The sequence below is a fragment of the Neomonachus schauinslandi genome, chromosome 13, assembly GCF_002201575.2.
Source record: "Neomonachus schauinslandi chromosome 13, ASM220157v2, whole genome shotgun sequence".
Lineage (NCBI taxonomy): Eukaryota > Metazoa > Chordata > Mammalia > Carnivora > Phocidae > Neomonachus > Neomonachus schauinslandi.
This window is the reverse complement of record NC_058415.1, coordinates 76,348,930-76,375,403: the sequence shown is the minus strand read 5'-3', so window position 1 is coordinate 76,375,403 and position 26,474 is coordinate 76,348,930. Positions and strand designations below refer to the sequence as shown.

Genomic DNA, 26,474 nt, shown 5'->3' with positions numbered 1-26,474 from the left:
CTGCGGTGAGCAGCTATGGGTGCAGGCCACTCTTGGCAGGGGCAGAGCTTGGGTGAGGCAGCTCTCTGCGGCCAAAACAGTCCCTGAAAGGGCTGACAGCTGAAGGCTGCATACTAACAGCATGTCCAGAGTTGAGACAGGTCCTTAGCTAAAGGGGGACCTGGGTGGAACATCACAGGGCCTGATACACTAGCCATATGGCCTTGGACAGTCACATTATTTCTCTGACCAGCTTTCCTATCCATGTCACAGAGAGAATGCTCCTTACGTACTAGGGATACTGGGAGCATGAAGAGGTTCTATAAGAGAAGGAGCCAGCACAAATTGGCCCAGGGGATCCTCAGTAAAAGTTACATTCTTGTGTCTCTTTCTCCGGGCTCCCTCTGTAGCCCTCTTACCTTGCCTTGTGCTGTTGTAAACTGGTTGTTTGGTTTTTTTTTCCCCTACCTCCATCCCACGCCCCCGCTCCCTAGGGCCTGGCGCAGAGCTTTGCACGTTGTGGGAAAGGGAACTGCAGGACAGTAGAGCTCCCTGAGTATCTCCTGTGGGCCAGGAGCTGCGAGGCACTTTCTCCACCTAGTATTTCCTTTCCAGTCCTCTCTATAACCCCGACAGCCTGGCTTTGGCAGCCACGCTTTCCTTACAAGGAAACCGAAGCTCAGAAAGGCAAGGAAATCTTGCCTGAGGTCACACAGCAGATCATTGGGAGGCAGTGAGAAACCAGGTCCAGCTGGTAGACTCCACGTCCCCAAACACAGGCAGTGTTTCCTCTCCGTGCTCTACCCTCGGCCGATGTTTTCTCAGGCCTGTTCGCAGGAAGTCCACATGGGGAAGGTTGCCTGGAGAAGTAGGAATTGGGGATATTTGAAGATGGCCTTCAGGGGCCCCGAGCCGCCTTGCAGCCGGAGGAAGAGGTAGACTGGTATTGATCGCAGGAGCTGCTTGCCACAAAGCAGCAGGCCCTCACGGCTAGGCTCCTGTCGAGAAAGTGAGCAGAGGGTGCAAACATCTCCAACTGGCTGCATTCGGGGGCAGATTTATACTCACTTCCAAAAAAGAAGGGAGAAAAGGAGTATATCTTATAAATTAGTGGCTGATAACCATGAATGCCGGGGTAAGGGGTAGGCGATGAAACAGAACGGCCACCCCCAGCCACATGTGTCCAGAGTAGTGAGAGATCTTTATCAAGCACCTCCATGTGTCAGGCACATAGTGAGGGGCAACATTGGACCCTTGAGGCTCCAAGTTTGTACTACTTTATGTTTCTGGATATCAGTGATGGGAATGAAAGCCAAAAGGAGGAAGTAATGATCAGGCCCAATAGGACGGCTCTAGTTAAATAACCAATAACTCCTATTTCTACAGTGCTTTAGGACTTTAGGCCACTTTGACACACAGGATCTCATTTGTTCTTCAGTGAAAATCCCAGAAGGGGGTATGACGGGTAGCTCCTTGTGCTCTGCAGGCACAGAGCCTGCTCAGCGGTGCAGGCCAATATCTGCTCCTGCCCACATCTCCCGCCCCCAGAGAACAGGCCCCTGTGAATATTGCGTAAGGGCCAGGCTGCCTCCAAAATCCTCAACAGCCCCCTGACTCCCCTCCCACTCTTCCTTCTGAATCCATTCTCCAAGCTGCAGCCAGAGTGATCTTCCCAAAATGCAACATCTTATCCTGTCACTCCTCTGCTCAAAATTTGCCAAAAGTTTCGTGTCATGCCCAAGATAAAATTCAGCTCCTTAGTGTGGCGGACAAGACTCCACATAAACGGGCTCAAGCTTGCCTCTCAGACTTCCTGTATCACTGCTCCTGGTCCTGGCCTTGCTTGGTGTCATCTGTTTCTCCTGAGCTGCTTTTGGCTCCCTGAGTTCCCTGGGGTTCTTCTTGCTTCCCTGATTTTGTGCATGCTGTTCCCTGTATCTGGAATGCTCTTCCACTTTCTCTGCCTCAAATACTCCAGTTCATTCTTAATTTGCCTCAGAGGTCTGTCACCTCCCCCCAAACAGTCTCCCTTGAACACCACTCCTCCGGAAGATTTAGGTGATCCTTCTTTGCTGTCTGCTCTATCAGAACCCTCCTTCAATAGGTGGATGTGTTCCCATGTATGTCTCTCCAACTAGATTGCTAGAATGGATGAGCTTCTTGAGGACAAGGGATGTCTTATTTACCTCTATCCCCTAGAGCCTAGGTTCCTGCCTGGCACACAGTAGGAGTCAGTAAATGTTTGTTGAATAGCTACGTGGACAGACAGGGAGGAATGGCTACAAGTGCAGGTGCATAGATGGGTGGGGGATGGAAAGTCCACATGGGACCAGGCATCAATCCCAAAAGGGCAGCAGGAATAGGATGCAGCAGACAGTTAACTGATTTCCCACCGTGCCACGTGCAGTAGGCACCAGCCAGGGCTCCTTGTCCCCAGCCGCCCTTCCAACATCTCCACACATCTCCTTTCCCTAAAACTGCTGAGAAGCTGCTTTCCCCACCTCCGCGTCCTCCCCTCCTCCCCCCACCCCTGAGAGTAGGTTTGGTGTTCCTACAGATGTTTGTATTCTCTGCAGCTGATGAAAATATTCATTATCTTGTTAGCTGCGGCGGGGAAGGAAGTGCAGATTTGCATTTTCCCAGCTAATCGGGGTGGTACAAGTGGTGCCTGTCACCCAGGCCCGTTCCCCACCACCCCCACTCCCTCCTGCATGCATGGAAGGGGGATTCCCACCCTGCAGACTCTACCTCTCTCCCCTCCCCACTTCCCGAGGCATGCTCGGGAAGGGAAAAAGGAACCCGGAGACCCAGCCTGGCTGCACACACGACCGGATTTGCTCCCCAAAGATGATTTCGTAGTGTGCCTCTCTCTACCCTGCTCCAAATCCTCCCATGGCTCCCAGCTGTCAATCAACTCTGAACTGCCCAGGCCGGCTTTCTCCTCCTGCATCTGTGAAAGTGCTTTCATGCCATCCTCGCCAGCGCCCTCTAAGATTGGTGTTAGCATTACTTTGGTTTTGTGTAAGAGGCAATAAAGCAAAATGATGTACCCGATATCAGTGCCACCAAATGGTGCTGTCAAAAACAAACAAACAAACAAAAAAACCCATCCGTTGCTTGCCTGTTCAAAACCAGCCCTAATGCTACCTTGCCCCTGCCCCGGCTTGTCTTAGGGAAGGCCCTTGTCTCGGGCATGGCAAAGGTTGGCGCTTTGAGGTTAGGCTGTGTGCCCCCGCCCTCGCAAGGTGGGGAGCCCTTGGCAGGGACCTGAGCTCTTAATGCTCAGACAGGGCAACAGGCCTGTGTCCACAAAATGTGCACACAGGTGTTTAATCATAATCATAATCATAATCATAACACCTTCTATTTTGGCGAGTTCCTAAACTTAGCCCGATGGCCCTTTTTATACATTCAGGGAGGTGTCACGTCTGGTTTCTGTATCTTGCCTGATTGATAAAGAAGCCAGCTCCAGAGAATGAGAAAGAAAGAGAATGTCAGAGGCTAAACAGACGTTTAAATAACAGACCCGAGGCTCTCCAACCACCCTTCCAGTCATTTCATAAATACATGTCAGGCACTTTTCTGTGTCAGGGGCTTTTCTGGATATTGGTAAAATAGCAGTTAACAAGACGGATAAGGTCCTTGCCCTCATAGAGCTAACCTTCATGGGGACATGAAGGCAGCCAAGAGAAAACTGACATGCATTTCTGGTGGTAGTCAGGAATAGGAAGAAGAATAAAACAGGTTAAGGAATTGGAAAGTTTTTTCTTATGGTCATGGCAGGCTTCTCAGAGGAGGTGACAGTAAACCACAGATCTGAATAAAGTGAAGGTGTGCGCAAGTGGAGGGGAATAGTGTAGCAGACAGAGGGAGTGGTAGGTCTCCTGATATCTCACTCATCAACCTAAGGACTCCGGAGGGGGAGCCTGGTGGTTAAAAAGGGCACTGGTGGCCATTGGGTGATGAGTGAATATGTTTACCTGGCGCCCCCCAGAGGCCAAAGAGGGTTGCAGACCAGGCTCCGAAGGAAACGTTGAGTGTGAAGTTTGCTGCTCTGGCGGGAAATCACACCTCCTATGTGCTGTCCTCACACCACCCCTCACTCATTGGTTCATTCCTTCTCCTCCCTAACATTTGCTCACAAGTGATGCCATGAAGGGCCCCGGCCCCAGGCAGGGAAGGGGAGGCTGGGGCACAGAGTCAGACACAGGCCCCATGATCTATTAGGTCAGGGTTGGGCCAGAGGGAGAGAGATTCCAAAGCCTAGGGGAAAGAGTGGTGAGGGTGGGAAAGTTCCAGAACCCACACAAAAATGGAGGCAACGAAACACCACTTATAATGGCAATGGTGCTCCTTAGGAGCCACGTGCCCACTGGCAAATCCCTGGGCCTCGTTGAGCCCCTGTGCTCTCATTTGTACATTGCACGTAGTCATAGTACCCTCCTGTCAGGCCCTTGTGAGACTTGAAGGGATAATGCATATACAGCTCTGTGTATTAGGCCTGGATGGAGTCACTGCTCAATAAGTTAGCTACTATTACTCTAGAGTGCAAGTTTAGGAAATCAGCGTTTTTCCCATGCACACTTCTTCTGCTGCTATTTCAGTCATACGTTTATCCAGCGTGCACTGAGCTCCTAGCACATGGTAGCATCTAGGATTGATGGTAGGGATACAGTGGTTCATTTATTCAACAAGTGTTGCCTTGAGTGTCCACGAGTCCGGTCACTGTACTGGGCAATAGGGATAGAAAGATGAGTAAGACAGACACTAGTCCTGCTCTTCGGAACCTCTGCCCCCGTGTTCTGAGGCTTCCCATTCTCCAGCCCCCAAGCTGTCCACTGACCCCAGAGAAAGCTCCAAGGCCACAGTCACCTATAGAACAGCTGTGTACGAATCAGAAAAAAGAGCCTTCTTGGGGCAGACACACCCCTGCATGGACACTGAGTGTGGCTTGCAAGCAGGGCTGGCTTTGATCGCTGTTTTCCCTCTTAGCAATGGTACCATCCGCAAAACCGTATGCGGGAGCCCCAAGAGTCCCCACGAAGGGCAAGGCTCTTCTTTGACATTGCTCAGATCACCCCTGGGCTCTGACTTACTCCTTAGTCTGAGTGTTCCCCAAAGGGGAGGGCTCTGTCTCCCTCCTTATACCCGTGACCCCTGAGAGCTGGCACACGGTGCCAGCTTCGGTGCTTTGAGCTTGGGCACTCTGAGCATGGTGCTGGCCCATGCTGCTCAAACACAGCAGATCGGGTGGAGAGGAGGAGCCCTGTGTTACAGTCCAGGATATACCACAAACTGCTGTTGTTTGGGCAAAGCCCTTTCCCTGCCAGCAGCAAGCTTCTGCATTTTATTATCATTCCCAACCCCAGCAGCAGTGTTTCCTGAGCTGGCCCCATTCCAGGCACTCTTCTAAAAGGTCTGCATATTGTTATGTCTTTTACTCCTCAAGTAACCTAATGCCGGTGTGGGGGGTGGGGAGATTGTATTGTCCCCATTCTACAGATGAGGCAACTGAGGCACAGTGGGAGGACTGGACTGGGTTCCGATCCCTCAGGCTTCTTCCAGTGCTGACATTTGGTGTCTCTTTGATTCAGCCATCCATTCATTCATTCATTCAGTTATTGCTGACTACACATCATTATGTCAGGGATTGTGCTACCTACTGCATGTGTTTGATTTCATTTCATCCTGACAGAATGGTAGAATATGACTTTTATGATCCATTCTACAGATGAGGAAACAAAGGCTCAGAAGGGCACATTCATTCATTGGACTGATCAGCCTTCTTTCTTGGACACTTTCTCCCATGTTCTGGGAGACAGATGTTCTGTGCAGTGACTGAAGATAGAACTGAACGACAGTGGGTGACCAGATAATGAACTCTACGTTTCACTGTACAGGGAGGCTGGCCTTTTTTTGAGGATGCTTGCCAGCATACACAGATGGGGCCTTGTGACATTGTGTCCCAGCCTCATTGCAACGACATAAAAACCCCATCCTCGGCGGATCAAGTGGCCCTCTCTGTTCTCCATTTCTCAGACCCTCGACCACCCACACATCCCTTCCCTGAGCCATGGGCATTCTCTGTGACCCTCATGCCCACCACACTCCCAGTGGGCTAGGAGCTTCCCATGGCTGCAGTAATTAAGTTCACACATGCCAAAAAGAGAAATAGCATCACAGATGTGGTCGCAAATTTTAGCTAATTAGCCATATGGTCTGGATTGCTGACAGAGCGGGAAGGCACTTTGGGTAACTGCTGGTTTCCTGGTTTCCTGCGGGGAGGGCAGACTACGAGGTGTGTCACCACATTCTCCCGACACAAGGGCACAGAGCCTCAGGGCTTCCCACACCTGCCTGGAGTCCTCCCAGCTATCTCCTTACTAGGAGCTGCCCCCGAAGACGGAAGGAGGGAGTCTGGCCTTATGAACAGGAAACGCCCGCCCCCAGTTCAGGAGGTGCTGTAGGGGGGAGCCCTGTGTTTGGGGCTTTAGAATGTGGAGAGACAGGTCTAGCAGGTGAGATGCAGTGTGGCAAAGCAGATAGCACTTCGGAAACCTGGACTTAAATCCCAGAGTGGTCATTTATTAGCTGTGTGACCTTGGAGGAGTCACTTAGCCTCTCTGAAGGGAAGCTGCTCAACCTCCCTTTAGTGACAAATAGCAGAACTGCTGTCATCGATGACCATGCTTTTTTGACTCTAGGCATCACACAGATAGCCAGGGATACCCATGAATGAGAGAGGAGTTGCTGGTACAAACTCATGGGATTGGTACCAGTGCTCAGCCCCAAACCATGGTTTACAAAGTCCCTTATAAGCTTTGAGAAGAGAAAATTGGGTAGACTCCAAATTCATGGAGAGTCCAACACGAGTAATGATAGCAATCGTCACAATTACTTACTGAGAACATTAAGAACCTACCTTATTCTAGAAGGTTTTAACTATTGTCATTTAAAATGTTCACAACTTGGGGCACCTGGGTGGCTCAGTTGGCTAAGCCACTGCCTTCGGCTCAGGTCATGATCCTGGAGTCCCAGGATCGAGTCCCGCATCGGGCTCCCTGCTCGGTGGGGAGTCTGCTTCTCCCTCTGACCCTCCCCCCTCTCATGCTCTCTGTCTCTCATTGTCTCTCTCGCAAATAAATAAATAAAATCTTAAAAAAAAAAAAAAAAATTTTAAAAAATGTTCACAACACCCCTAGAGGGCTGGTAGTTTGTTCCCCATTCACTGACTGAAATTGAGGTTTCAGTGGGTTAAATATTATGCCAAAGACCATGTAGACTAACACTTTGTGGAGTGGGAATTCAAACGCAATGCTGGCTAATGCCAAAGCTTGTGTTCCTCAGAGCTCCTAGAAATATTGGTTCTATGAACATGCTGTACTTCCTTGGAGAAGGAATTGGTGAAGCAGCTCTCCCGTTCCTGCTTAAGAGCTGAGTATCCCTGGAGAAAGAGGGGTCTGGAGACCAAGCTAAACCAAAAATGGTATTTATCTGAGAAGGTACGTGTATTAGTTTCACACGGCTGCTGTAACAAATTACCACAAACTTTGTAGTTAAAACAACATACATTTCTTCTGTCACCCTTCTGGAGGCCAGAAGTCCTACCTGAGCCTGATGGAACTCAAGTCAAGGTATGAGGAGGAGTTCCTTCTAGAAGCTTCTGGGGAGAATCTGGTGCTTTCTTTTCCATACGCTGGCATTCTTTGGCCTGTGGTCACATCACTGCCATCTCTCCTCCCACCTCCACGTCACCTTCTGCCCCTTCTGTAGGCACATCCCTGTTTCCTTCTTACAGGGACATGTGTGATGACAGTAGGGCCCACCCAGATCATCCAGGATAACCTGATTTTAGGGGCCTTAATTTAATGTGGATGGGCAGGTTAGACTAGGAGCTGTTGCTCTGAAAAGTCCCTTTTGCCGTATGAGGCTGCCGTGACAAAATACCAGAGACTGGGTGGCTTAAACAGTAGATATTTATCTCCTCATGGTTGGTTCTGGAGGCTGGAAGTCGAAGACAAAGGTGTTGGCAGGTTTGGTTTCTTCTCGGGCCTCTCTCCTTGGCTTGCAGATGGCCGCCTTCTTACTGTGTTCTCACCTGGTCTTCCTCCTGCATCTTCGGTATCTCCCTGTGTCCAGAATTTCCCTTCTTAAAAGAACACCAGACAGATTGGATTAGGTCCCACCCTGATAGCCCCATTTTAACTAAATCACTTCTTTCAAGATCCTGTCTCCAAATGCAGACATACTCTGAGGTACTGGGAGATATTGTGAAGATTTTTAATTATGAATTTTGTGGGGAGACATAGTTCAGTCCATAGCATAAGGTAACGTTCACAGGTTCCAGGAATTAAGACCTGGATATTTCTGGGGGGCCATCATTTTGCCTAAAGTGGAGCCTTGAACAACATGGGTTTGAACTGCATGGGTCCACTTATATGAGGTGTTTTTTTTCTTTTCCTTTCTGATAAATACAGTACAGCACTATATATTTTCTCTTCCTTATGATTTTCTTAAGAACATTTTCTTTCCTCTAGCTTACTTGATTATAAGAATACAGTATATAGTACAGATAACATACAAAATATGTGTTCATTGACTATGTTATCAGTAAGCCAACAGTAGTCAATATAGGCTATTGGTAAAGGTTTTGGGGAGTCAGAAGTTATATGCAGATTTTTTTTTCTAAGATTTTATTTATTTACTTGAGAGAGAGAGAGTGAGAGAGAGCATGAGAGGAGAGAGGGTTAGAGGGAGAAGCAGACTCCCCGCTGAGCAGGGAGCCCGATGTGGGACTCAGTCCAGGGACTCTGGGATCATGATCTGAGCCGAAGGCAGTCGCTTAGCCAACTGAGCCACCCAGGCACCCTATATGCAGATTTTTGACAGCTCAGGGGGTTGATGCCTTTCTGCCCTGCCTTGTTCAAGGGTCAACTTCCTTTTCCATTTAAATGGGGCAACTCTTTCTGGCATTGAAACTAAAAATCAGAAGCAGGGTCTGGGGAAGTGGGGATGAACAGAAAGGTCAATTACCAGGAAGTTCAGAAGCAGGCTGAGATTGGGTCAAAACTGTGGTTGTGAAAGAAGGCTGAGAGCAATGGTGGATGCCCAAGTTCTACTCTGACGTCCTATTTCTAAATCAGAAAGAGTGGGCTGGGTGAATCACAGGAATAGCAGAGAGAGGAAAAGAGGCTTCTTTCTAATGCCAAGATTAATGGGCAGAAGTTCATACCAGCTGGAGAGGTTAGACTAGGGAACTGTGCCTCTTGGGATGGATGATATGGTGGTAAGGATTCCAGAATTTATTAGGTAATTAAACTGAACTACTTCTCAATGCACTTCTCAGTCTAAACAGGAGTCAGCAAAATTTTCTCTGAAGGGCCAGATAGCAAATATTTTCAGCTTTGTGAGCCACACACACTGTACCACCGCTACTCAACTGTGCCATTCGAATACGAAAGCTACCATAGACAACATATAAATAAATGGATATAACTTTGTTCCAGTTAAACATTATCTACAAAAATAGGTGGAAGCCACTAGACCAATAAAAGTTAATGCCACAGCTATCTTGCCTGTGCATATTATTATTATTTTAGTTAACAGAATTTTTTAGAGCAGTTTTAGATTTGCAGAAAAATTATGTAGAAAGTACAGAATTCCCATTACCCTCAATACCCCCCCCCCCGCCCGCCACCTACCGTACAGTTCCTCCTATCGTTAACATCTTGCATTGGTGGGGTATATTTACTACAATTGATGAGCTAATACGGATACAATATTAAATAAAGAGCATAGTATACTTTGTGTTGTGCATTCTGTGGGTTTTGACAAATGCATGATGTCATGTAGCCACCATTACAATGTCATACAAAATAGTTTCACTGTCCTAGAGATCTCCTGGTGCCACCTACTCATCCCTCCATCTCTATTCCCAAACTCCTGGCAGCCACTGATCTTTTCTCTGCTTTCATGACTACCTTTTCCAGAATGCAGTATAGTTGGAATCATGTAGTATGCGGCCCTTTTAGACCTGCTTTTTACGTGGAGCAATATGCATTTTAAGTTCTCTCTCTTTGTGTGGCTTGATAACTCATTTATTGTTGCTAAAAACTATCACATGTATGGATGCACTGTGGTTTGTTGATCCAGTTCCTTATTGAAGGATAACTTGGTTGCTCCCAAGTTTTGGCAAGTATGAATGAGGTCGCCATAAGCATTCATGTGCAGACATGTTTTCCACTCACTTGGGTAAACATCAAGGAGCACAGCTGCTGAATTGTGTATTAAGGGTATGTTTGGCTTTGTAAGAAACTGCCAGATTACCTGCCAAAGTGGCTGTACCATTTGGCATTCCCACCCGCAATGAACTCTTCCTTTTGGTCCACATCCTCACCGGCATTTGGTCTTGTTAGTGCTTTAGATTGTAGCCTTTCCAACAGTTATGGAGTGGTATCTCATTGTTGTTTAATTTGCAATTACGGAATGACATGTGTTGTGCATGTATTCATAAGCTTCTTTGCTATCTCTGTATCTTCTTTGGTGCTACGTCTGCTCAGCTCTTTTGCCCCTTTTTAAATCTGGTTGTTTGTTTTCTTATTGTGGAATTTTAAGTGTTCTCTGTATAATTCGGATGCAAGTCTTTTATCAGATATGTGTTTTGCAAATATTTTCTCCCAATCTGTGCCTTGTCTTTTCATTTTCTTAACAGTGTCTTTCACAGAGCAGAAGTTTTTAATTTTAATAAAGCCCAACATATCCTTTTTTGTTCTTTAATGGATTGTGCTTTTTGGCGTTGTATCTAAAAACATATCCACAAGCCCAAGATCACCAAAATTTTTTCTGATATTGTCTTCTAGAAGTTTTATACTGTTGTGTTTTACATTCAGTTCTGTGATTCATTTGGGGCCAATTTTTTTTGTGAAAGGTGTAGGTTCTGTGTCTAGATTTTCTTTTCCCCCCTGGCATGTGGATGTCTATTTGTTCCAGCACCATTTTTTTCTTTTGAAAAAACTATCCTTTCTCCATTGAATTGCTTCTGCTCCTTTATCAAAGATTAGTTGACTAGATTTGTGTGGGTCTATTTCTGGGCTCTCCATTCTGTTCCTTAATTTATTTGTCTGATTTCATCAATACCATACTGTCTTGATTACTGTAGCTTTATAATAAGTCTTAAAGTTAGATAATGTCAGTTCTCTAACTTTATTTTTCTCCTTCAATTTTGTGTTGGCTGTTTTGGGTCTTTGGCCTTCCCATATAAACTTTAGAATTAGTTTGTCGATCTCTATAAAATAACTTAGTGGGATTTTGATTGGAATGGTGTTGAATCTGTAGATCAATTTGGCAAGAACTGACATTTGACAACATGAGAATGAATGTGGACTATCTTTCCATTTATTTAGATTTTTTATCACTTTCATCAGTTTTGAAGCTTTCCTCATATAGATCTTGTATGTATTTTGTTAGATTTATACCTATTTCATTTTTTTTGGATGCCACTGCAAATGGTATTGTATTTTTAATTTCAAATCCAATTGTTCATTGCTGTCATATAGGAAAGAATTTTACTTTCATATATTAACCTTGTATTCTGTAATTTTGCCATAATCACATGTTAGTTTCAGGAATTTTTGTTGCCACTGTTATTGATTCTTTGAGATTTAATACTGTATAATATTCTTTTAGGATTTATTTATTTATTTATTTGAGAGAGAGAGAGCACGCCAGTGGGGGGAGGCTGAGAGGGAGAGAGAGAATCTCCAGCAGACTCCCTGCTGAGTGCAGAGCCTGATGTGAGCCTTGATCTCACAACCCTGAGATCATGACCTGAGCCGAAGTCAAGAGTTGGACGCTTACCTGACTGAGCCAACCCAGGCGCCCCCACTATATATTATTTTTTAAAAACCCACATCACATTCCTATTATCAATAGTAATAATGGTAATTAACATTATAGAATTCATAGTATGATGCGACAGATGTCATTCTGTATTTGTCATCTCATTTAATTGTACGACAGGTTAGAATCACCAGCACCGCTAGTCTTACTATAAATGAGGAAGCTGAGGTTTATCCAGTGACAGAGGCAAGTCTATCCAAGAGGCAAGACTTTGATCCTGCCCTTCTTACTGGGAAATAAATAGAAACCAGCACATAGTTACATATATACCAGGCTGTTTAGATCCCTTGCCCCTTTTGATCCTCATAATTGAGTCTATAAAAGTAGATACTATTCTGTTCTTCATTTTACAAATGAGGTAACTGAGGGTCCTAAAATGAAATAACTCACTCAGGATCATGGACCCGGTAAGAGTTGGAGTTTAATACAACCCTTCTTACTGCGTGTGGGTAGGATTATTATAGACAAGCCCGAGGCTCAGCATGGCCATGTCAAATGGACATATGACAACCTATTCAGTAACTAGCAAGGCTAGAAGCTAGAGCTAGGGTCTTGGGAACTGAACTGAATTATATTTTGGTATCACATTTTGAAAAGACCCCAAATGGTGTTCATTATTTAGACTTGTTTTGCTATGCCCTTTTTAAGTCTTGACATTCATTGGTTTTAAGGAGCACTTAAACCCATTTCCAATTGTCCTGTAACAGTACCTACACTTTACTTTGGTTATGATGTAAACTAGCTAATGTCCACACTAGCTGAGTTCTGGATTTAGTTGCAACTGATGTCAGATCTATTGAAATTGAAAAAGAAGGGCTATGAGAGATGGTCAGGGCTCCTCATTAGCTCAGTCTTGCAGAAAGCACGTGCAAGTATTGCTGCCTTTTTACTGCCTTTGGGTGTTTTCTTTCTCCATTGCTAATGACTAATAAAAAAAGAGAGAGAAAGAGGAGAGGGAGCAAACAACAAAGCAATTGATATTAGATTTTCTTCTACTACAGCAGGTTTCTCATTTTGCAAAGCTCATTAGAGGTGGCTATACGGAAAGACTTGCAAGGTGCCCCAGGGAGAAGGGGAAAGACAAAAGGGAAGAAGAAACTTTCAGAGATATGACCCCTGCCACAAATTCACACCAGAAACAGCTGTTTCTAGACCATGTGTTCTGATTCTAAAATGCACCTCATGGCTTGGTTTTAAATGTTAACAAGGAAGGAAGGAAGGAAGGGAGGGAGGGAGGAAGGAAGGAAGGAAGGAAGGAAGGAAGGAGAGAGAGAAGGAGAAAGAAAAGAAAAGAAAATTTCTCTAACTACTACAAGAAATGAAGTTATAAATGCATTGATGCCGTGTGGTTAGTTAAAATGTGGCTTTTATTTTCCCTATTTGTTGCTTTAAGTTAGGAGTTTTGAAATATCTTTTTTTATTTAAAATTTGGAGTCCAACCTACTGGATGTTCAATTTCACAAACACTTTTGAGAGTCTTTTATGTACGTAATGCACCGTTGGGAACTGGAGAAGGAGAGAGAAGACACAGTTAGTCTCCATTCCCAGTGTGGGGAGAATGGTCATACCCACAGCATTTCGGTATATACTGTGGTAGGAAGAGAGGTGTTCAACGTACGGTGCCAGGGACATGGCCTTTAGCATTAACAACTCTCCTAGATGTTAGGGATAGGGTATGAGGTAGGGAAAAAAATCAAATCCACCAGCCAAAAAAAAAAAGAATCCCAGGATAGAAAGGAAAGAACTCCAAATTAGTAGCCACCTGTCCTGGGTTCTCATTATAGTCCTATCATGTGACTTGGACAAGCTGTATCTGCTGCCTGGGAAGAGGAAAAGAAAAGAATTTGAGGTCCATCCCAGCTCTAAAATTTGCATCTCCCTTTCTCCTAATCAAGACAGGCCTTTCGAGAATGTTAAATAAAACTGCTCCACAGCAATAATAAGCTACCATTTATCAAGAGCCTGTTCTTGTCAGGCCTTCTAAGCAGTTCGGATTATGGGCTCTTTCACTCTTTACAACAAGCATGTGAGGCTAGGATGACTATGATTCCCATTTTCCTGATGAGCAAACAGAGGCCCTGGGAAGGTTCAACGTTCTGTCCAAGCAGAGCCACGTAGGGGATGGGAGTTGGATCCACGAGGTCAACTCAGGTGTGCATGGCCACAAGATCGCTTCCAAGCTGAGAAAGGAGACACGGAGTGCCCCCGGGGAACAGGGCTCCCCCTCTCCAGAACTCCTTCTTAGCCTTCTGTGCTAGAGCCATTTGGGGACACCTGTTTTCATCAAAGAAATGACCCCAGGGCTTAAAAGACCCCCAGAGTTGGGAAGGGACTTGCTGAAGGCCACCCAGCAAATTATCGGCACAGCCTCACAGAGCTGGCTCCCTGTCCGGGGCAGGACTGAGGGGTACGTGAGGAATGGTGAGAACACACGCCAGGATTCAGGGAGAGTCCCTGGTCGACCCTTGGACCCATTCAGCAAGGGCTTTAGTGCACTTATTCTGTGTCTGCTGTTAAGCTAGGCCCTTGAGACAGACATGAATGGAGGTGTGGGGGTCGGGGTGCCCTGGGAACAGAGAAGGCCCCGAACACCAGAATCTGAAGATCCTAATTGCAGTTGAAATGGTTTTAAAGGTGCAGGGATATTGGCTTCTGTCTTTGACTGCTATCACATAAGCAGCTAGACCCTTCTGGAACGGAGGGCGTGTAACCTCAGCGTGCAGCGGGGGCCTGTGGCTGCAGAGAGCCAGCCATCTCAGCTCAGAGGCTCAGCCGCCACCTCGGACCAAGGGATGCTTCTTCCTCACTCAGACCCTACAGATCTGGGTTCCGAGGCAGCTTGTAGGTCCGCATCTCTGTCTGGCAGATGTGGGGCCGGGCTAATTCTCCTCTTCAGATCTCAGTATAGCATCTGAAAAGCAGAGATGGGGCCTAGTGGTGTCCAACTTTTGCCACCCCAGCCTCTCGGGGCCTTTGACTCCTTCCCTTGAGAACTGGTGGGAGAAGTTCAGCGAGCAGCTCCAGAGGCCCCAGCGACAGCGATCGGGCCTGTTCCCGGCATCAGGACACGATGAGGGGTCCCTGTGCTGACACAGCAGGCAAGGAGACCAAGGGCGAAGGGGATGAAGAGAAGATAATGTTTCTCTAGCCTGCAATTTCCTTCAATTTCAGGGATTGCAATTACCAGGGCAAGAGTTGGTAGCAGCCATGCCTGGAATGCTTAAGTGAGTTTGGTGCGGCTGGTGGAGGTGGTTTTGCATTTAGAGACGGAAGGCGTGTGCAATGTGTAAGCCGGGCCGCACAGTGTACGTGTGTGAGTGCGCATGCCCGTGTGTTCACGCACACCTGCAGACACGTGAGGGCGGGGCAGGAGGAAGTGTGTACACGGCTGGGGGGGTGGTGGGGTGTCATTGATGCCCTCACTGCGTGTGAGCCTAGGGAAGTGACCTCACCTCACTGAGACTGAGATTCCTCACCTCCATCATTGAGATCATAATGATGACTTTGCAAGATGTTAGAAATGTCTCAGTCTGGTGGGGTTGCTCTAACAAAATACCATCAACTGCGTGGCTTAAGCCACGAACATGTTATTTCTCCGAGCTCTGGAGGCTGGGAAGCCCAAGTTCCGGGCGCTGGCAGATTCAGTGTCTGCTGAGGATCTGTTTCCTGGTTCATAGATGGCACCTTTCCTCACTTGGTGGAGGGGACGACTGGGGCCTCTTTCCTAAGGGCATTCATCCCACTCTCATGACCTAATCCCCTCCCAAAGGCCCCACCTCCAGATACCATCACAGTGGGCATTAGGTTTCAACATGCGGAGTTAGGGGGCTGGGACACAGACATTCAGTCTATGGCAAAAAAAGTGAGAAACAAATCCTGCCAAGCACCTAACGCATGGCATGTATTCAATAAAGAGCAGTTACCGTTATTAATGTGGGCATCCATCTGGCACATTCAGTCAGCACTGGTATTTTCAGTGAGTCAACTTTTACTTTTCAGCATTGCATTGAGGGGCAAAATTAAACATTACTAGCATCTTTTTGCATAGTCTTTAAGAACATGGAATTTAATTGTTCAAAGTCCAGCTTACTAGTTTTGTGCACTTATTAATCTCTTTATTCTTCACCTCCCTTATTAAAACAAAAACAAAAACAAAAAAACATTAGAAGAAGAGTACTTAGCTCCCAGGATTGCTGTGTGAAATGAGATAAAACCCTTAGACTGATGCCTAGTACGTTGTAAAGAATCAGGAGATATTAGCTTATAAATGATGCTTATTATTCTGATACTAGATAACGAGAGAAGAGGGGAGGTAGGTGGATAGTGAGGCTGCACAGAAAGGAGATTGCAGTACCGCAGCTGGATGGGGTGTCTCTCATACATATCCATTCAGCTAGGAGACATTCATTCATTGATTCATTCATTCATTGAATAAGTGTTTACTGAGCCCTAGTGTGTGTTTCAGCCACTGGGTCAAGGCTGGATGTACAGCAGCAAATAAGACAGACATGGTCCTTGCCTTCAAATGCCCTTGGTCCAGCAAGGGAGTCAGTGTGTGACCAGGACCAACAGTCCAGTGTGAAAATGCCAGAATAGGAAGAGAGAAGGGGCCTCAAACCCCCAAATGAAAGGAGAGGCATCAGCAAAGCTATTCTGGCGGTGGGGGGGGGGGGAGGAATGGAGTGTGGTAGGCAGAATAATGTTCCCCAGATGTCCATATTTTAATCCCCGGACCCTGTGAATAAATTACCTTATGGGGCAAAGGTGATTAAGTGTGTAGGTAGAAATACAGTTGCTGATCTTGAGATAAAGAGATTATCACCTGGATTGTCCAGGTGGACCTAATATAATCCTACAGATCCTTAAAGTGGAAGCGGGAAGTAAGAGAGGAGGCCAGAGAGATGTGATTCCAGAAGGACTTGACTTGCCTTGGCTAGCTTGGGTGGTGGTGGGAGGGGGCCTGGAGCCAAGGAATGTGGGCAGTCTCAAAAGTTGGAAAGCAAGGGAGTAGTTTCTCCTCTGGAGCATGCAGCCCTGCTAACACCTGACTGTAGCCCAGAAACCCATGTCAGACATCTGACCTTCAGAAATATAATGAGTGTAAGTTGGTGTAAGCCTTGAAATTGGTGATTTGTTACAGCAGCAACAGAACACTTAATACCCAGAGCCAAATGATACATGTGAGTTCAGACCGTCATTTTAGAAAATCATTCTGGCCACAGGATGGTAAATGAATTGGACGGACAAGGCTGAATGCAGAGCGCATAGTTAGCAGGCTGTTGCGCAGACCCAGGAAGCAAGGTGTGTAGATGAGGAAGGCTCAGAGGGTAATCGGCCAAATAGTTCCCTGCAACTGAGAACTACAGAGCTTGGAATGGGAAACAGGCATGCGGAGGACAACCACACCTTCTAGAGGCTGTGGTCAGGGCCAAAGTCAAGTACTGTGGAAGCAGGATCCCCTTCCAAAGAAGGGGCTCAGGGATGCCTTCCAGAGAAGATGACACCATGAAGTCTCTCTGCCGGGCCCTCAAGAGGGCTCAGAGGAGGTTGCAAAGAAGAATCAAATGCAGCCCCGGCTTTGAAGGAGCCCCCCCAGGTCAGACAGAGGGGGTCAGGCAGGTTAACGTGGCCCTTCTTACTGATCCTCCAGAACATGCCAGTTGGAAGCCGCTCTGGGCTGGAAATCAAGAATATGGATGTGTAGCCTGTTCTGGTCTTGCAAACCGGAGGCCTTTACATAAGTCACTTCTCTGCCCTCTGTCTTTGTCTCCTCTTGCATCATTGTTGTGAGCCTCAGCTGAGATAAGAATGGGCCACTGCAGAGCCAGCAAAGCAACTTTGCACCCGTGATCGGTGAAACAGCCCGGAGCATGGGAGTCATGAACTGTATCCTGCCAAGCAGGAGATGGCGGCCCTGGGAGCCTCCCTCTGGAGGTGGTTGAGCTTGCATGAAATGCTGGGGATTTTAGGGAGATCTGGCAGTCTTCCTGTGAGTCTCACACGTAGCAGCTGAGCTGAGATGGACTGCCAGCCGGCAGGTGCAGGAAAAAGTCAAGAGTGTCCTATGGGCCAAGACATAGCAGTCTGCTCTCTGGCCATGGCAGGTGAAAACAGGGGTGTCCGGAGAGCTCTGGGGCTTAACTGTAAGGGGAGGTGGGCCCCGGAGTTAACCTGCTGACATAGCTCATGACTGCCTCCACTCCTACCGCACGCAGCGGATGATGGGGACCAGAGGACAGCAGGGCCTCCTCGCTGGGTCTCTCTCAAATCTGTGTCTCTTCTCAATATTCCATCATACCGCTGCTCCACCATGCTGGTCTGGGTTGCTGCAAAATCCCACAACTGGTCTCCCTCCCTCCAGCCTTGTTCCTTTTCCGGCTCACCCTCCACTCTGTGTCCAGGCTCTAAAGCTCTGGTCAGATAGTATTGCTTTGCTGCTGAAAACCCTGCCGTGGGGGTCTCCTTGTCCTCAGAAGAAAGCCTGTGTTCCTTAGCATCACTTTGAAGACTCGTAAGATCGGATCTCTCGGGGGCGCCTGGGTGGCTCAGTCGTTAAGCATCTGCCTTCGGCTCAAGTCATGATCCCAGGGTCCTGGGATGGAGCCCCGCATCGAGCCTCGCATCGGGCTCCCCACTCTGCAGGAAGCCTGCTTCTCCCTGTCCCACTCCCCCTGCTTGTGTTCCCTCTCTCCCTGTGTCTCTCTCTGTCAAATAAATAAATAAAATCTTTTTTTTGTTTGTTTTTGTTTTTCTAAAGATTTTATTTATTTATTTGAGAGAGAGAATGAGAGAGAGAGAGAGCACACGAGAGGGGGGAGGGTCAGAGGGAGAAGCAGACTCCCCGCTGAGCAGGGAGCCTGATGCGGGACTCGATCCCGGGACTCCAGGATCATGACCTGAGCTTAAGGCAGTCGCTTAACCAACTGAGCCACCCAGTTGCCCAATAAATAAAATCTTAAAAAAAAAAAAAAAAAAAAAGATCTGATCTCTCTACCTGCCCTTCTCCAGGCCATCTTTGTTTTTTATCAATGCCTTTACATCTTGAATCTTAACTTCTTTCAATTTCGAGAATGTGCCATTTGAGAGTTCCATCTTCTCTCTCTCTCTCTCTCTCTCTCTCACACACACACACACACACACACACACACACACACACACACACACCACTTTGGACTTTTGCACATGCTATTCTTTCTGCCTGGGCCCCACTCCCACCTTCTTTCCTTGCTCTTTCCCTGGATAACCTCTCCCAATCAGTCAAGGCTCACCTCCTCCAAGCAGCCTTCCCACCCTGCCCAGTCTGTGTTAAGTGCCCCTTGGTCTCTGCACCTCCCCTATGAAACTTAAACTTTTTTTTGTCAAGTCTTAAACTTTATCACTCAAACCTGTACCATCTCTTTAAACAGTTGAAGATTCAAACTTTTTTTTCCCCCGACTACAACTCAGTTATGCACAACACTGTAGTCTTCTGAATTTTCTACCGCTGATAAAGTCTTTTCCTCAAGTTTCCATTCCACTGATAGCAAAAAAAAAGTATTTCAAATTGCCAATTAAGGATACAGAGCATCCTCTTTAGGGAAACTATTTAGTCTGTTCAAAGTTGAACTCCTCATCAACCAACCCTGTCTTTTCCCCACGGAGCAGCTCCCTCACCTCCACTTGGCCTGAGGGTACACATGCTGCAGATAGCAGGACTTTGGTATAAATGTGGCCTACTGGATCCTTGTTGGGGTCACTATGTGATTCCTTACTTGAGCTTGGCTCTGAGCCCCCTTGCACTGGCAATCCATTAGGATGTGGATGGTCTTGGGTAGTCTTTTGAGAAGGGCTATGTGCTAGAATCCACTACCAAAGTCCAAAGTCAAAAGGTCCCCACATTATGAACCCCCCTTGTTCTAATCTCAGGGAGCCTTCCCCATTCCTGCTTCCATGGGGGCAGGGGGGTATGCTAGGGGGCAGGGGGGTACGCTAGGATGTCTTGTCAGCTTTCTTCTCTCTACCCCGTGGGTGCAGGAATTGGAGGCTGACTTCTGCCAGCCTCTTGCTCACCTCCTGCTTCCCTCTCACGGGAGCTCCCATTGGCTTGTTGGATAAAGGGGCTCCCCAGATCCCCAGACTAATCCCGGATCTTCTGGGGCGGCAGCCCCCAGTGTTCCTGCTCACCTGCCCTGCGACTTTTCCCAAACCCTTGTTAGTATCTTAAGCATTTGTAGATGTTGCCCTCGAGGCTGGGGTGGATGGGGAGGGGGTGCTGACTTCCAATAGTCCAGGAAGAGGTTGTTGACCCTTGAGTCTGAGCTCCTGGCCCCCTAGCATTCTCTCCTCAGCAATCCCTCCCAGCCCTGGTGGCAGAAAGAAAGGTTTTTCTCCTCCCTTTCCCTGTCTGGTGGGAACTCCCCCGAGGTCGTAGTCCGTACCATCCGTACATTAAAATAAGACGCTATGATCTGAGTCAGCCAGGCCTGGCTTTGATATGTAAGGGGACCTTCACTTCCGGCACAGGCCGGCTTTCGAAACTCTTATCTAGCTCAAGACACTACAAAGTCAGCTTTGAGATGCAAAGCTGGGCAGTGACCCCCTTTCTTCTCTAGATGGTATCTGTCCTTCTACCTGAGGGATGAATCCTTTTGATTTAGTGGGTGGGGTGCCATAGACAAATATGATTTATGGAGAATGAAAAATGCTTTATTTTAACCTATTCAAAACCATTATTCACCTTGCACACATTTGCACACATACGTAGAAGCATTTGTACACGGGTATCTCCTACTAGGCTATGGGGAGCTTGAGGACAGAGAACATCTATTTTGTCATTGTATTCCCAAAGCCTGGTACATAATAATAAAGATTTATTGGATACTCGAGTGAATGAATGAATGAATGAATGAATGCCTGAATGCAGGAATGCCTAAGTCTAGCGCTTGAGCCGAGAATGTAAACAAAGACCCGTAATTAAGAAGCAGATCACAAGAGAACACAGTTTCTAACTGCTTCCAGAGAAGAGCAGGACTTGAGAGTAGCCATGGACAGGTATCAGCATCAGTTTAAACACCAGTCTCTGTGACTCCAGCACCTACAGAATGGCTATAGCATAGAGCCCAATACCTGTCAATCTGGGCTTCAGAGAAACCCAAATATTTTGTACCAGCTGTTCACCCCTCCCAGTCCCAGGGGTGGGGAGTGTCTTCTTCAGACCCCCCAGTGAGACAGTGACTGAGCCCAGATGAGACCAGGTGTCCCAGCTCATTGGTCACAGAGGAAACCACATCTCAGCCAAAGACGCTGTTCTCACTTGGCAGAAAGGCTCAGTTTACTTGCAGGTGAAGGATGGGGCACAGTTTAAACCGGGAGAGGATGGGGCACAGTTTAAACCAGGAGAGGTGTCCTCATTGGTGTTGGGGGTTTATGGCCACCCTTTGAGGAGGCTTTGGGCAGCCTAGGGAGAGCCAGGGACAGTAGGCCACTCCCTGCAGACTCAACAGCTTGCAGCCCACAGCTCCCAGCCTTCCGTCCCCTAAGAAAGCCTGCAGACAGTGCTGGCTGACTCTGGGATGATTTACTTCCCTGAAATACCTCAATTTAAATGCTAATTTCCCCCGAGCTGAGGGGTGATCGGCTCTTGCATGCTGGTGACTGTGTATTAATGTATCCAAAACACTCACACATATTCTTAAATTGGGACAGGAGGGAGGGAAGACCTGAGGAGGTGGGGGGAGGGTGGTGGAGGAGCCCAGTTTCCCCTGCTTGTCCTTCTTGTCAGCATGGCTGATGAGCATGAAGCTAGACAAGGTGCATCCTCCGTGGAAATGCTCTGTGGGTTTGAGTCACTTAGAGGTTAGGTGCAGGTGGCATGGAGGCTGAGGAGGCCTGCCTCTCACCTCTGCACACAACTGAACAGATGCTTAGGGGGCTTCTACTGAGTAGGCACTGTCTTGGGTTCTCTGAGGCTCACGAAGAGATTCAGGAACTAGTGTGGGATTCAGGAATTGGGACCATCACTAAAGAGAACTTCACATGAATCCTCCTCCCAACCCCTTGAAGTCCCAAACTCATTACTCCCATTTTGCAGGTGAGGTCACTGAGGTTCCTAAAATGGAAGTGACCTCCCCAAAGTCAGGCAGCATTTGGACCATGTCTGAAGGACTTCTGAGCACTTGCCTTTTCTACCACCAGACCCCAAGGCCACTTCTGGGATCTAATCACGGACAAGATGCATGAGGGAAAAGTGATAGGAAGGTTTTATTCCAACTGGGGAAAATTGGGATGATGACATGGAAGAGGAGGTGGTTTTTAACTGGGCTCTTGCTTCCTGCTGGTGTTCCTCACCCCACCCCATCCCCTGCTTCTTGGCCCCAGTGTGAATGCACACACGGACACAGTGTTCATCAAGAGTGGGAGGTCTGACCAACCCCTGCTTAGAGGGATCACCCTTTCCCATCTGGTCCCTGCCACCTCAGGGGGCCTGGGGCCCCTGGCTCCTAGCTGAGCTCCATGGGAGCCCGGGTGCCTGTGCACTTAGGAAGAGGAAGAAAGTAGGGTTTGAAGCTCCGTGTGGAAGAGCTAAAATTTTAGACCCCAATTCCCAATATCCCTTAGGTCCCGTGTTCACTGAGCACTCACTTTGTATGTAGTTTGCACCGTGCTAGGCCCTGGGGAGGCGGCAGTAAAAGAGGCACAGTCTTGGCCCCCATGGAGCTCACAGTTTAGTGGGCAAGGTACTATCCTACAGGGTCGCCTTGAGCACCTCTACAGTTAGGAGTTGGGAAGCTCTTCGTGGAAGCAAAAGCAGAGCGTAGCAGGAGAACCAGTCCTGGGCAGATTTCTCAAAGTCAGGGAAGTAACGTGTGGTCTGAATGATAAGTAGGCCATGGCCGGGTGCAGGGGGCAGGGGTGAGGGCTTTCCGGAGAGAGGGTAAATCCCCAGTGGGCCCTTTGGAAGAAGCGGGCATGCCCTACAAGGGGAACTTAAGAGCAATCAGTGCAGCTGGAGAACCAGGGGACAGGGGCTCAAAACATGAGGCAGGAGAACAGGCAGGGGCTAGATCTCGAAGGCCTTGCAGACCCTGCTACGTTGCTTGCGTTCTCCCCTGGTCCTCGTGAATGGAGGCGCTTCTCTGCTGCTGTGTCCCCAGCGTGCAAAGCAACCCCTGCGACATGGGAGACCCAAATCAATGTCTGTGGAATGAATGAGACCTCATACTCCCAGAGTTCTCCCGAGTCCCCGGAGCCTAGCATCTGCTTTTTAAAAATGTGATGAATCGTTTTCATAGAATATCAACGGAGCTTGAACTCTTTTCATGGATATTTTGGGGGAGATGTTTGTCTACAGAAACCAGGGCCCTGTCACTCTTTGAAACACGACATGCAGTTGTGTACACACACAGACCCACCGTGGGCACAGAGCACACCCACTCTGGCAGGGAACAACAGAACTGCCCCGTCTCAGGTGATGTCAGTGATCAGGAGCACAGACTTGGGATTGATCCCTTGAACAGGTGCTTACTGAGTGCCGGGCACTAAGCTAGGAGCCCCATTGGCTGCGAGTGGTCTTGGCCACTGTAACTTCCTAACTGCAGACCTCAGCTGGACAAGTTCCTTAACCCCTCTGGGTGCCCTTTTCTCTATTTACAAAATGGGAATAATAATGGTAGTTAGAGTTCCCGTGCGGTTAAAATCACACACACATGCACACGCACACACACACACACACACACATCCTGTCTAGGATATAGCTGATGATGAACAAGATGATCGATAAATAAATATTACTCATTCTTCTTCCTGTCTTCCTGTTATTAGGATTAGTTACAATTTTTCTACACACACGTACACACAAGCTCTGAGAATCGGAATTCGCTTTCCACCAACTGTATTTAGCCAGCACCCCGCCAGCCTCCTGCATCCCTTTTCCAGGTGGGTGGATTCTGAGGCTGCAGTCTGGGTTCTGTCTGAGGTTCTGGGCCCTGTGGAACCTTCCCAGCAGCTGCCTGAGGTGTAACCTCCCCAGAGAGCCGGTCGATGCGAAGGCCCTGGGCGCCCTCTGCTGGCAGCGGCCCTGCAGGACTCATGACGGTCCCCAGGCGGCCGCCGAAGGGCTGGGTCCTGAGGGACCGTCCTCAGTCTTGCTGTCTTGCCACCCCCTGCTTCGCCCCTGCCTCCCTCCCTCCCAGCCTTCACACTGGCTTGCAAACTCCCACCCCTACGTCTTTCGCCTCCTTCTCAAGCGTTTCCTCGGGATCCTCCCTGCTTCCTGAAAGGTCAGGGTGAGAACCTTCTTCCAACAAGACGGGCATCATGAGCCAGGCCCCCCGCCATCCTGAGGTTGCCCACTGCGCTCCTCCCATTATCCATCTGGGGTCAGATTTACCCACCAAGTGAAGCCTGGCTTAACCAGAAGGCAGAGGGATAAGGGGGGTGAAGGGAGCAGCTCTGTCTTTAAAAGCGGTGGCAGAGAAGGTGTGAAATGGAGACCCCCGGATGGTAAAGTGAAAAAACATAAGCGTGCTCTCAGATCCCTCTTCCCAAATGCACTCTGTGCCAGTCCAGGAAGGCGCTGCTCCCCTCAGAGCCTCTACTTCCCCATTGGCTGAGGGAAGGCACCCAGCTCCTGGCGATGGAGTGCAGCCTGGGGAAGCCCTGTGGAGAACAGAGCACCTGGTGTGGTCTGGTCGGAATGAGCAGCGGGCTCCTTCTTTCAGCTGCGGTCTGTCCGGGCTCAGCACACCCATGGGTGCTCCTGCCCTTTTGGCTTTGACAGCGCCCTGCACCTGAGCAGAGCTTTGGGGCCAGACCAGCTGGGATCTCCAGTCGCATTGTGCTTCATCTGTTCAACCTCTAAACTGAGGGTCTTAACAGCACCTACTTCACAGGGTTGGGAGGGGATGAATGTACAGTGCCTGGAACAATGCCTGGTGCATAGTAGGTGCTCAAGAAAAGGCTATTCTTATCATCACAATAATGATATTTCATTAAGGCAGACTGAACAGCTTTTATAATCATCTTACTGATGAGAAAATTGAGGTTTGAGTGGTCTGCTCCAGGTTATGCAGCTGGGGTGTGCTGTGGGCAGAACCGGGGCCCGGTCTTCAGAGCCTGCCCTTACCTGCCCATGAAACAGGTGCTTGGGTCTCACAGGGAAGGGTCCCAGAAGCAGCCAGCCCACCCGGTATTCCTGGTGGCTGGGCCCCAGTGACTGTTCTGCATGGCTAATTTGTTTCTCCCCCCGTAGGCTGGGAAGATCTAGAGGACCAGGGGAGGATCTAGCCTCGCTGAATCCCTAGATCCAGCTCAGGGCTCCACACAGAGTGTATGTTCAGCTGACGAGGGCAGGGCCGTAGCTTTGTGGCAAGATCTGTATCCCCACCGGCCGACCTCACAAGAGAGACAGGAGGAAACGTAGTCCCTCAAACCGAGTGTGCAATCAGCAGAACTGGGTGCAAATCCCAACACTCACCACCTCTTAACCCTGTACCATCTCTGAACTCTGAACCACATGTTTTATCATCTGCAAAAAGAATATAATCATAGCTATCTTGCTGTGAAGACTAAATGAGAAAATGTATGCAAAGTGCTTAACCAGACCCTAGCAAATGATAAGGATCTGAAACTTTGTAAGAGATGATGGTGATGATGAAGATGGGGATAATGGCTCTTCCTCTGGACTCCAGGGTGCTCAGGGGTCAAGACACAGGGGAGCTGTTCACTAAATGCATGAGTCGATGGGGGGCTTCACAGGTGCCTGGGGGAGGTTCGCACCGCGGAACATAGAGTACAGACAGGAAGGGACCCAGGCCCCCATAACATTTACACAGCTGCTTCTGAACGGCCCTGAGATCCAGTCTCCAAAGGCATTGCTTTGGCATTCCCTGCTTTTGTTTTCCTCTTTCTGATTTTCATTTCAAGTTTGCCTATTCCAGGGGGCACAATGTAGTGATAAATATCCACCTCCCTTTGTTCTTCTCCTTTCCCTCCTCCTCCTCTCCAGATTGTAATTAGGGTATCAAATTCTGAGGGTCTCTGAATATGAGAGAATCTCAAAAGTGAGATGTTAATATGGAGATGCCTCCAATACCATCTGTACCAATGGCTGTCCAATTCCCTGCTTGCACACTCTCAGGAACGGGAAGCTCACCACCTCTCCTGGCAGGCTGTTCTATTTGGAGGCAGGTCTGTTTTGTAAAAGATTGAAGCCCACCTCCATGTGATGCACTGTTACTACCCCACCTGCCCTAAAGACTACCATTGTTTGGGGTTCAGTCCCCTGAGGTCACCCCAAAGGACTGTCTTGGAAACAGAGTTTCCTGGGATGGCCCTACAGGGAAGGAATAGAGACCCCTGAAGAGATTAGGGCAGGAGAAAGAGCACTAGCCTGAGGGGAGGGGGGAGGGATCTCGGAGAAAGTCGCTCCCCTTCTCTAGGCCTCAGTTTCCCTATCTGTAAAAGGAGGAATCTGATGCAAAAGATCCCTTAGGACCTTTCCATTTGAACACCCACTCATTCTTTCAAGCCTTCCTGCCCTTTTTCTCTAAGCACTCCATGCTCTTCTCAGTTCCCTCACATTCTGGCTCACCATTGTCATGGCTTATGCAAGGGGATGT

The 26,474-nt window shown here is 48.2% G+C and overlaps 1 protein-coding gene across 3 annotated transcripts in view; it reads left to right on the top strand.

Annotated features, from left to right (window-relative positions):
- ASTN2 (astrotactin 2) overlaps nt 1-26,474 on the top strand; it is an 865,697-nt gene that overhangs the window by 598,206 nt on the left and 241,017 nt on the right. The gene's annotated exons all lie outside the window — the stretch shown is intronic.